The sequence below is a fragment of the Moschus berezovskii genome, chromosome 6 (assembly GCF_049115385.1).
Source record: "Moschus berezovskii isolate FMDL1 chromosome 6, NW_MosBer_1.0, whole genome shotgun sequence".
Lineage (NCBI taxonomy): Eukaryota > Metazoa > Chordata > Mammalia > Artiodactyla > Moschidae > Moschus > Moschus berezovskii.
Window position 1 is genome coordinate 32,501,064 of NC_142465.1, and position 12,664 is coordinate 32,513,727.

Sequence of the window (12,664 nt, forward strand, 5' to 3'; positions counted from 1 at the left end):
TCCATCAAGTCGGTGATGCCATCCAGCCACCTCATTCTCTGTTGTCCCCGTCTCCTCCCGCCCCCAACCTTCCCCAGCATCAGAGTCTTTTCCAGTGAGTCAACTCGTCACATGAGGTGGCCAAAGTATTGCAGTTTCAGCTTTAGTATCAGTCCTTCCAGTGAACATCCAGGACTGATCTCCTTTAGAATGGACTGGTTGGATCTCCTTGCCTCATATTCCTTCTTATTCTCGCTTTTTTCAGCCTTGACGACTCCTTTGGTTGCTGCATCGTGATAGTCACTCAGTCATGTCTGACTCCGGGTCACCAGGGAAGCCTACTATTAAGAGATATTTCTAAGTATAAAGGCAGGTCAACTCAAAAAGTATCAGCAGATAAATGCTTGACTTTATCTTATAATCTATAAAAACATGAAAGCTTCACGAACTTGCATGTCATCCTTGTGCAGAGCCATACTAATCTTCTGTATCGTTCCAATTTTAGTATATGTGCTCACTCTTGCTGCATCAGGCTTCCCTTCAGCCTGGCATGCAGCGATACTCTTCTCGTACTTTTCCTCCAGCTGAGCAGTCTTCTCACAAGGCTGCTTGTCATCTGCTGCAGTGTTTAGTCCACATCTCTCTGTTTCTTTGCAGCTTCACCAGTGAAGAGGCCAGGGTGTTCTCCTTTGATTTTTGGACAATACTTAGAACAAAACCAGGAAAAGGCCCAAGGAGGCCTCTTGGGTACACTGGGATCTTTGAACTTCTTTTTTGTTCCCTCTTTAGGAGGGATATACATTTTAATTTCTTCTTCATGATGGGCCTTGTCTGCCTTTGCCATGTCTATGAATGTCCCTTTAGCCTGAGCAAACGTGGTACTCCACCTCTCTGCACACTTCTTAGAAAACTCTGAGACGTTGACTGAGCATCTGGGTGCTTCTTCTTGGGGTCCTCCCAGCAAGTTCGCACAGAGGATGCATATGATGACATTTTTCTCTTGGCTTCTTAGGATCTCCTTGGTCCACGTTTAGTTATTTTTCCTCAGCGACGCACAGGGTCCACCCAGTGCCACCTGGCTCTCCCTTGCCCTGGTGCCATTGCTGAGAAACTCAACATACTGCGAGGCTGTGAGCATGGGAGCCAGACACAGCCTCCCCACTCTCTCTGATCTGTCAACAATCGTACATTTTGTGTCTGTCTGACAGGTCTTTCAAAAATAGATAATCTGGGGACTTCCCTGGCAGTCCAGTTAAGATTTCAAACTTCCATTGCAGGAGGCATGGGTTTGATTCCTAGCCAGGAAACTAAGATCCCACATGCCTTGAGGTACAGATAGAAAAATAAAATCTGAATTTAAAAGAAATATAGAGGACGGGGGAATATTTTAAATAATACCATAGGTGGGAATCTCTAAAGGACAAATGACCTAGTTTCTTCAATATGTAAGTTGAAAAAAAGAGGACAAAAGGGAAAAACCTATAGATTACAAGAAACTCGAAAGGTGCATCAGTCACTTGCAATATGTGGACCTTATTTAGATCTTGATTTAAACAAACTATGAAAATAACCAAACATGCAAACCTGAACTGAGTGAATATTTGATATGAAGCAATTATTGTTAATTTTTAAGGTCCAATAATGATATTATGGTTATGTCCTTGGTTAGAAGTTCTTATCTTTTGGAGATTCAAGTTGAGATATTTACAGATTAAATAATATAACGCCATGGGGGAGGGGTGTATAGGTGAAAAAAATACAAATGAGTTGATAGTTATAGTTGGGTGATGGGTACATGGAGTTTTATTATATATTTTCTCTACTTTTATATATTCTCCATAATATGTTTTTAATACAAAAAATGACCTCATTCACAGTGCCTAGATCAGTATTTACACACAGCAGGTACTTGTGAAAAATATCTATTGAATTGTCAGACTGCATCAGCTTTAGCAGAAAGGGTCATCTGGGCTCCAGCTCCCATTTTCAGCACTGATATTCACCCAATATCTTATATACAATGACCACTCGCTGCCTTCTTAGAATTCCCATCAGGCCCCTCATGTAGGACTTGAATAGACAACTGATCAGTGCTGAATGCACCTGGGGTAGCAACCAAATCACAGATAGGTGAGCCAATCAGATGCTCTCTCAGTGACTTGAAATAAGATGCTAAGACTTGGTCAGACAAGAAGGGGCTCTACGAATGAAAGATTTTATAGGGTGGAGGGCGAAAGTCTGCACCACACACTTTTACATGAAAAGAAGTTCAACTTCACTCACTGTAAGAGACAGACAAATTGAAACTACAGTGAAAAACCATTCTGTATCCATCAAATTCGCAAAAATTCAAAAGGGTAGCAACATATACGGTTGGCAAGGTGGTGGTGATACAGGGACTCTCGTATATTGCAGGTAATAATACAAACAAGTACAGCCCTGTGGAGAGGAAGTTGGTAATACCTGTCTCATACCTTGTGAGCCAGAAATCCCATCTCTAAGAATTTAAGCTCAAAAGACACCTCGAACAATACAAAACCACATAGGCACAGGGTTATTTATCACAGCGTTATGGGGAAGTTACAACTGCAAAATACTGGAATATTCCTTTCTGTCTGTGTATATACCCTGTGTCTGGCTTCTCTGATTCAAGGTTTTTTGCGATTAGTCTTTGTAGTCATGTGTTCATTTCTATTTATTACAGAACAGTGGTCCACTATACGGGTATACCACAATTTCTTGATCCAGTGATGGACATCTGCATTGTTTCCAGGTTCTTTACTATTATGAATAAAGTGACTATGAAAATTCATATACAAGTCTTTGTGTGGATGTAGACTCTCATTTCTCTTAGGCTAATACATGCGAGAAAAGTTTCCAGGTCACATGGTAAATATAAAACTTTACAATACAGATTCATTTTAAAAACTGCCAATTTCCCCCAAAGTGGTTCCAATAGCAATATATGAGCATTTTAGTCATCCACATCTTTGTCAATGATGTTATTGTCCTCTTAATTTTAGCCATTCTAGTGAGTGTAATGGTATATCATTGCGGTTTTAATATGAGTTTCCTGATGATTAATGTTCTGGAGTATCTTTTTTATGTGATTATTGGCCACTAGTATATCTTACTGGTGAACCAGGGCTTCATGGAGAAATTGCTCATTCCATAGCTAAACATCACAGCTGCAGCAGATTCCTTGACATATATACACACCTTGCTACTTGCAACCAAGTCTTCTGGATTTGAACCACTCTGAACTGACCTCCTGGAGGGCAGCAATTGTATTCTTTTTTGTTGCCTCCCCATGCCCAGGGTGTGGCACTTAATGGATGCTCACAATGGTTTGTTGGAATGAATTTATTTCTGTAGTTCTGTTCATGTCTTACTACCTGGAAATCCACAGGTTCCCTCCCTGGGTCGGAAAGATTCCCCTGGAGAAGGAAATGGCTACCCACTCCAATATTCTTGCCTGGAGAATCCCATGGACAGAGTAGCCTGGTGGGCTACCATCCACCGCATCACAAAGAGTTGGACATGACCGAAAAAACTTAGCATGCATGCATGCACCTAGAAATCCAAAGCCCCAAGAAAAGATATTGAAAACAGAAAGAACCTCTTGGCAATGGATGTTAGTATTTTGTTCCTCTCTTGCCTCCATAGACAGTCCACCACCTGGCCTCTTTCTTGGCCATTGTGTTTCCCTTTGGCTTGTAACATCCTCCCAGTATCAGGCAGTAAGATACCAGCCACTGAAGAGCACACTATTCCCAGTGTCAGTTTCAGACATACTGCTTTTCTATGACAATTGTCACTTCAATAGGGGTCTAGTTTCCTGGCTTGAGCAGCTTATTCCCATGCTGGGCATGTATTCTTAGCAGTGATATAGCTGATTGGCACAACAAGACAGCTAGACTTTCTCCTCCCAGGGCAGGGGGAGAAGGTTGGTAGGCAAATATTTCACTATTGCAAAGGGGACGACCCCGTGCGTAAGTGGAAAGCAAAAGCACTCAATGATTTCTTCTCTAAACATATCAGTTATCTATTGCTGCATAATAAACCTCTCAAAATTTAGTAGCTTAAAACATCGGAAATCCCCATAGACAGAGGAGACTGGAGGGCTAAAATCCATGGGGTTTCAAAGGGTTGGACGTGAAGGAGAAACACTTTCAGAACATCAACAATTATTATTTATCCATTCTGTGAGTTTAAACGGCAGTTCTTATGTTGGTCTCACCTGACCCCACTCATGCCGCTGCATTCTGGACTCGATGGAACAGAATGACCTCACTTGTGTGTCTGGGGCCTTGGGTGCAATGGCTGGAATGTTTGAAAGAAATGGGCCTCTCTCTCCACTGGGTGTCATATCCTGGACTTCTCAGCATAGTTGTTTCAGGCCAAAATCCCAAGAGGACCAAAGTAGGAGCTGTTAGGTCTCTTGAGACTTGCTTAGAAGTCATGCATAACCTCTGCTATGTTCTATTGGCCAAAGCCAATCAAAAGGCCAGCCCAGATTCAAGGGTAGAGAATTAGACTGCATCTCTTGGTAGGAAGAGCCTTGAACTCTTGAACTAAAGAGCCTCTTGATGAAAGTGAAAGAGTAGAGTGAAAAAGTTGGCTTAAAGCTCAACATTCAGAAAACTAAGATCATGGCATCTGGTCCCATCACTTCATGGCAAATAGATGGGGAAACAGTGGAAAGAGTGTCAGACTTTATTTTCTGGGGCTCCAAAATCACTACAGATGCTGATTGCAGCCATGAAATTAAAAGACGCTTACTCCTTGGAAAGAAAGTTATGACCAACCTAGATAGCATATTAAAAAGCAGAGACATTACTTTGTCAACAAAGGTCCATCTAGTCAAGGCTATGGTTTTTCCCGTGGTCATGTATGGATGTGAGAGTTGGACTGTGAAGAAGAAAGCTGATCGCCGAAGAATTGATGCTTTTGAACTGTGGTGCTGGAGAAGACTCTTGAGAGTCCCTTGGACTGCAAGGAGATGCAACCAGTCCATTCTAAAGGAGATCAGTCCTGGGTGTTCATTGGAAGGACTGATGCTAAAGCTGAAACTCCAGTACTTTGGCCACCTCATGCAACGAGTTGACTCACTGGAAAAGACTCTGATGCTGGGAGGGATTGGGGGCGGGAGGAGACTGGGACGACAGAGAATGAGATGGCCGGATGGCATCACCGACTCGAGGGACATGAGTTTGAGTGAACTCCGGGAGTTGGTGATGGACAGGGAGGCCTGGCGTGCTGTGATTCATGGGGTCGCAAAGAGTCAGACACGACTGAGCGACTGAACTGAACTGAACTTGGTAGTAAGAGCAGCAAAGCTCTTGTGGCCATTTCAATCCACCACATGATCTGAAAACAGTAGCATACCCCAAGTGCTATGAGACCAAGTATATAAAAAAGTGTCAGAACAGAGCTGAAGTGTTGATAGGGAACACAAGTGAACTAAAACTTGTTTTTCTGGCTGTAGGGTACCTGGGTTATTTTGTTTCTAGAAAGAAAATGTGAAGAGAAGAATTGTGAGGGTGGTGGCGAGAGTTCAGATCACCAAGACACGATAGAAGGAGCTAGAGCTGTTTGTCCTGGTGATGAAAAGGCTCAGAGGAGATGGGGGACTGATTCCAAATGTCCAGAAGACTAGCACGTATTAGGAGGCTTGTTTGTGTGCTACCAGAAAGCAGAACTAGACCCAGGAGGTGGACATTGCGGGGAAGCAGATTTCCCTTAATTTAAGAGAGAACAATCAGAGAGGTACATGCTGCTACTGCTGCTGCTAAGTCACTTCAGTTGTGTCCAACTCTGTGTGACCCCATAGACGGAAGCCCACTGGGCTCTCCCGTCCCTGGGATTCTCCAGGCAAGAACACTGGAGTGGGTTGCCATTTCCTTCTCCAATGTGTGAAAGTGAAAAGTGAAAGTGAAGTCGCTCAGTCGTGTCCGACCCCTAGCGACCCCACGGACTGCAGCCTACCAGGCTCCTCCATCCATGGGATTTTCTAGGCAAGAGTACTGGAGTGGCTTGCCATTGCCTTCTCCAAGAGAGGTACATAAATGAGATGAACTACCACAAGAGATGGGCTTCCCTGGTGGCTCAGACAGTAAACAGTTTGCCTGCAACACAGGAGACCCAGCTTCAATCCCTGGGTCAGGAAGAACCCCTGGAGAAGGGAACAGCTACCCACCCCAGTATTCTTAGCTAGAAAATTCCAAGGACACAGGAGCCTGGCGGGCTAGTTCATGGGATCACAAAGAGCTGGACATGACTGAGTGACTAACGCTGACTTTTTCACAAGAAATAGTGAACCACTCTCCAGTGTGGTGTGGAAGCAAATGTTGGTGAGCACTGTTCAGAAAGTAGGAGTTGTTCATGAATCTGGTGGGGCCTCTGGGACTCCTCCCAGCTTTGAGATTTGATGATGCCACTCCTTCTGTTGTTACCGTGGGGCCTCTGTGATACGGGCATTACCCAACTGCTAGTTCCCTGGGCAGTTTCTGGAGCCTCTGTGCTGCCAGTGGTTCCCTGAGCTCTGCAAACCCCCAGGTGACAGCTGGGTGGCACAGGCCCGCACCCATCCTTCCTGAAGCTGTCTGACAGTTTTGCTCCTTCAGTTTGCTATTGTTCTAAGATTTCCTTCTGATGTTTTCCAGGAGGTGAAAATGATCCATCTTCTGGGGTGGATGTGTTTCTTGCGGTCCGGAGACAACAACCAACATTGGCTCCTTTATTTTTAATTATTTACTTGGCTGGGCTGGATCTTAGTTGTGGCCTGCAGGAGCTTTTTGTTGCAGCCTTTGGGTTTCTCTAGTTGTGGCGCGAGGGCCTCTCTAGCTGTCCGCGGGCTCAGTTGTGGCTCATGGGTTTCATTGCCCCGTGGCATGTGGGATCTTAGTTCCTCAACTCGGGATGGAAACCAAGTCCCTTGCACTGGAAGGCAGATTCTTTTTTTTTAACTTGTTTATTTTTGGCTGTGCTGGGTCTTCATTGCTGCATGCGGGCTCTTCTTTAGTTGCAGTGAGTCGGGGCTACACTGTAGTTGTGGTGCCCAGGCTTCTCGTTGCAGTGGCGTCTTTTGTTGCAGAGCACAGGCTGTAGGGTGCTCAGGCCTCAGTAGCTGCGGCACACGGGCTCAGAAGTTGTGGTTCCTGGGCTTGAGAGCACAGCTTCAATAGTTGTGGTGCGTGGGCTCAGCTGCTTCGCAGCATGTAGAATCTTCCCAGACCAGCGATCGAACCCGTGTTTCCTACACTGGCAGGCGGATTCTTTACCACTGAGCCACCAGGGAAACCCTAAGCTGAATGAGATCTCTTTCTTCCTGTGTTTGAAGATTTTTTTCCACCTCAGCGTGCTGTCTTCTCTCACTACTCTGCATCCACAGAATGCAAGGCTGTCTCTCCTTCCTGCTTAGTTCAGGGGGAGGTGGGCTGTGGCAAGGCAACTTCTGCATCTCCTCTGGAGCATGTTTGCCAGAGACCTGGTTTTAGCAAGCTGCTCAACCCTGTGCTGTTTCAGTGTGCGTTCTGCTTGCTGGTGGTTGTCTGTAAGTCTTGCCAGTTTGGAGTTATGAAGACTCCTGGGGGTGGAGAACAGGCTTGGGGACTCCCTCTGTTCAGCTGCCAGAAAACCATTTCCCAACATGGGGTCTGGGCTCTTGCTGCTGCAGCTAATGGGAAAGGACGGCTGTGGATCTCACCATCTGTCAGCCAGCAGGAGGGAGGAGCATGGACCCAGCTCATTCATGCTCCCTCTTTGTAAGAGCAAGAGCTGAGGAGGGGTCTGCGTCACCTTCGCGTTTCACTCCCAAACCATTGGCCAGAGGTCAGGCAAGAGACGCACCTGGCTTTAAGAAGGCTAGCACCTCTCTAATTTTGGAAGGAGAGGAGACTAGGTACCGGAGGACAGCAGGATCTCCACCCACTCTCGCCCTCCAGTTGGTGTCTAATACAGTAGTATAAATATGCACATTTTTGCGAGGAAAAAAACATCAACAAAGTGATACACTTAGAGCCGCAGAACCTTAAAAATATAAAGATCAGCAACTTGTGGTGCCAGAGGGCAAGGAAGTGCTCAAAAATCAAAAAGATGTCAGATCGAGGAACTAGCTTGAAAAAACACCCAGTGGCTAAAGCTGGGACAATCTGGGTGATGAAGTTGGTAGTGTGGTATGGATTATAACCCAAAGCATAGAATATGCATGACATCTTTGCATAAATTAATGATTCAGCACATGGATTCTTGTTGTTTAGTCACGAGGTCATGTCTGACTCTTGCAACTCCAAGGACTATAGCCCAGCAGGCTTCTCTGTCCATGGGATTCCCTAGGCAAGAATACTGGAGTGGATTTCCATTTCCTTCTCTAGGCGACCTTCCGGACGCAGTGATCAAAACTTCATCTCCTGCATTGCAGGCAGATTCTTTACAGCTGAACCACAAGGGAAGCCTTTATATGGATAGGGGACAAAAGGCAAATGTCCCTTACAGAAGAATTCCAAATAATGTAAGTAGACACTCCACCCTTAGTAGGTAGAGCTTAACTCTTGCCTCTTGTGGGCTGAACCTAGTGAACACAGAATGGAAAGGAGGAAAACAGTCATTTTACAGTGGAGAAACCTGGCAAACACTACCTTAACCAAGTGATCAAGGTTAACATCACCAGTGAGGAGTCAGGTCAATATCTTCTACTGAAACAGGGTGTGATAGGAGGCCCTTCATCTCTTCAGGGCTCTTCCTAAAAGCTCATAACCCCACTCTGACCATGAGAAAAACACCAGAAAAATCCTATTTCTGGCTGGTTTGTGGATTGGGCAACATTCTGTAAAATATCTTATACCAATACTCCTCAAAATAGCCAAGGTCATGATAACCAGGGAAAGAGAAACCATCACAGACCAGAGATGGTTAAGGAGACGTGGTAACTAAGTGCCAGATAGTGTCCTGGTTTGGCTCCTGGAACTAAACATTGTAAAAATGGCTGGAATCCACAGAGAGCCTAGAACTCAGGTAAAAATAATATACTGGGACTTGCCTGGAGGTCCAGTGGTTAAGACTTTGCCTTCCAATGCAGAGGTTGCAGGTTTGATTCCTGGTGGGGAAGCTGAGATCCCACATGCCTCATGACCAAAAAACCAAGACAGAAAGTTGAAGCAACACTGTAACAAATTCAATAAAGATTTTTAAATAATAAGATACCAATGTCCGTTTCTTTCTACAAAGTACCATTTTACGAAGTTTTAACAAAGTACCATTGTATTGTAAGATGCTAAAGTTAGGGGAAATTGGGTAGGGGTAGAGAGTTGGACTGTGAAGAAAGCTGATCACCGAAGAATCGATGCTTTTGAACTGTGATATTGGAGAAGACTCTTGAGAGTCCCTTGTACTGCAAGGAGATCCAACCAGTCCATTCTAAAGGAGATCAGTCCTGGGTGTTCATTGGAGGGACTGATGCTAAAGCTGAAACTGCAATACTTTGGCCACCTCATGCGACGAGTTGACTCACTGGAAAAGACTCTGATGCTGGGAAAGGTTGGGGGCGGGAGGAGAAGGGGACGACGGAGAATGAGATGGCTGGATGGCATCACCGACTCTGTGGACATGAGTTTGAGTGTACTCCGGGAGTTGGTGATGGACAGGAAGGCCTGGTGTGCTGTGATTCATGGGGTCGCGGAGAGTCGGACACGACTGAGCAACTGAACTGAACTGAACTGAACTGATATGGGAACTCTCTATATTTTATCTTTACAATGTTTCTATAAACTCTAAAATTATTTCAAGCTGAAAAATCTATTACTATATATGTATGGGTACATTTTGTTGTTGTTCTTGTTGAGTCACTAAGTTGTGTCCGACTCTTGAAATAAATCCCCAAAGGATTTTGTACCTGTCTAGAAATTCCTCCTAAAACTAAGTTCTAAATTTACATCATTGTAGGGAATCCTTTTAATTCAGATGGATCTTCAAAAAATCTCAATTAAGGGACTTCCCTGGCAGTCCAGTCTCTCAAGAAAGAGGAAATTCTTTTCTCCTGGGATCTCACAATTTAGTCGGGGAGAAAACTAACATATCTACTGCATAATCATGGCATAGGTAGATAGCACCATTTAGGGAAGTGTAAATGAAGGTCCCTCCAATGAACATCCAGGATTGATCTCCTTCAGAATAGACTGGTTGGATCTCCTTGCAGTATAAGGGACTCTCAAGAGTCTTCTCCAACACCACAGTTCAAAAGCATCGATTCTTCGGTGATCAGCTTTCTTCACAGTCCAACTCTCACATCCATACATGACCACGGGAAAAACCATTGCCTTGACTAGACAGATCTTGGTTGGATGTTCATTGGAGGGACTGATGCTAAAGCTGAAACTGCAATACTTTGGCCACCTCATGCGACGAGTTGACTCACTGGAAAAGACTCTGATGCTGGGAAAGGTTGGGGGCGGGAGGAGAAGGGGACGACGGAGAATGAGATGGCTGGATGGTATCACCGACTCTGTGGACATGAGTTTGAGTGAACTCCGGGAGTTGGTGATGGACAGGGAGGCCTGGCATGCTGTGATTCATGGGGTCGCGGAGAGTCGGACACGACTGAGCGACTGAACTGAACTGAACTGAACTGAACTGAAATGAAGGTCTATGAGAACTCAGTGAAAAGACTTGCTTCTAGCTGCAAGAATCTGGGAAGGCTTCATGGAGGAAGTGACATGTAAATTGGACTCTGAAAGATGAGTAGGATTTGAATGGGTTTCTGGAGTCCTTCCGCCGTTGGCTCTAGTACCCAGAACTAGCTGCTGTTCATACGTCTCTCCAGCAGAGGGCAGGCTGAGCAAAGATGGGCTGCTGCTGCTGCTAAGTCACTTCAGTCGTGTCCGACTCTATGTGACCCCATAGACGGAAGCCCACCTGGCTCCCCCGTCCCTGGGATTCTCCAGGCAAGAACAGTGAAGTGGGTTGCCATTTCCTTCTCCAATGTGTGAAAGTGAAAAGTGAAAGTGAAGTCGCTCAGTCGTGTCCGACCCTTAGCAGACCCACGGACTGCAGCCTACCAGGCCTGGAGTGGCTTGCCATTGCCTTCTCCGAAAGATGAGCTAGAAAGTCCTGTCTTTTAGCCAAGTCTCTCACGGTGGTCTCAGCACTCCCTGAACTGACTGGACAGTTTTTCAGGCTTGCTAAAAATAGCGAGTCCTCGCTATACTTGTTTTGGAGTTATTAGACTCGTGTGTGCTCCATATTTACACCTTTGGCTTCGCCTGAAATTGATATACCGAGTTTGCATTTTCTATCAGTTTCCTGTAGGTCAGGGCAGTCAGGAGTCTGGTACCACCTCTCCTTGGGTACTGATGATGTCCTTTCTAGAGAAATCAGGCCATGCAGATTTCAGTGGTCCAGGCTGGGCAAGGTGAAAGGAATGCTTCTCTAGGTTGCCATGGAAAGAGGTTCAGCTTTCCCCACCACCCCTTATTTTGTCCCTTCTCCATAAGGAATTGAAGATTGTTTTGGTGCTTGAACTTTCTGCTGTCTTAGGTCAAGTGGTTCACTAAGGAAACATTCCCACTTCTGTAAGAAGCTGTGGAAAGCAGAAAAGGGAAGGAGAAGTTAGTGTCTGACTTCAGCTGACGTCCCAACCTCAGTCTGATCCTGGTAGCCATCTTGGGGCAAAGGGACTGTTCCTTCCTATTCCCGCACCCATCAATCACTGGTTTCCACTGCTCCAGGGGACATAGTAAACTCACAGGCACTTCCAGCTTCTTGGTGTCTCTGGGTGAGGTAGCTTCTGGAATGCTTGTGTTACACTCTGCAGACTCTTGTTGGCAGAAACCCTTAGGAGTGAACACAGCAGCCAGGGGTGGACAGGGAGCCGGTGAGAGGGATCTCAGGGGGCCAGTGGCAGCACTCCCAGCATCTGCTACTCTCTGCAAGGCCACTTCTGTTTATCAGGCTCCCCATGACCGAGGACTTTGTCCCCCCCAGGGAGAGCCTCTGGGAAACCAATGAAGGTTTCAAACCCTCCCTTAAGAGGCATTTCCCAGGATCTCAGCACTGCCTTTGCTGCTCTCAGGAACGCTGATTTTCATTGCAGGGTTCTCTTCACCATCTCCGAATCCCTCCTTGCTCAGCTCCTTGAAACTTATCCTGCCAGAGTTCTCTGCTCCCAGCAATTGTCACTTCAGAAACCCCCTGTTGAACTTTCCTGGTGATAAGAATCTGCCTGCTAATGCAGGGGACTTGGGTTTGATCCCCAGTCCGGGAAGATCCCACAACTACTGAGCCAGCACTCTAGAACCTGTGAATGGCAACTACTGAGCCCACTCGCTGAAACTACTGAAGCCCACCTGCTTAGAGCCCATGCTTTGCAACATACGAAGCCATCTCAAAAGAAGCCTGAACACCACAACTAGAGAGTAGCACCTGCTTGCTACGACTAGAGAGTGCCCACACACAGCAGCAGAGACCCAGCGTAAACAAAAATAATTCTTTTAACAAAGAAAAAAGCCCCGTGTGTGTATGAATGGCAGAGAATGCTCCAAGAGGCGTACATTTTATCCCAGTGACCCTCTGTTTCACTAAAGAGTAAGTTCTTTGAGGGCAGGGCTGGGTCCAATCACCATTCAGGCAGCTTACTGTGGAGTCTCCCAGTGTGGTTCATAGATGTCCGGCGTCAGACTAACAGGAAGTG

The 12,664-nt window shown here is 45.8% G+C and overlaps 1 pseudogene; it reads right to left on the reverse strand.

Moving 5' to 3' along the window:
* Positions 1–404: 404 nt before the first annotated feature.
* On the reverse strand, positions 405–497 carry LOC129537296 (U6 spliceosomal RNA; annotated as a pseudogene).
* Between the last annotated feature and the right edge of the window lie 12,167 nt (positions 498–12,664).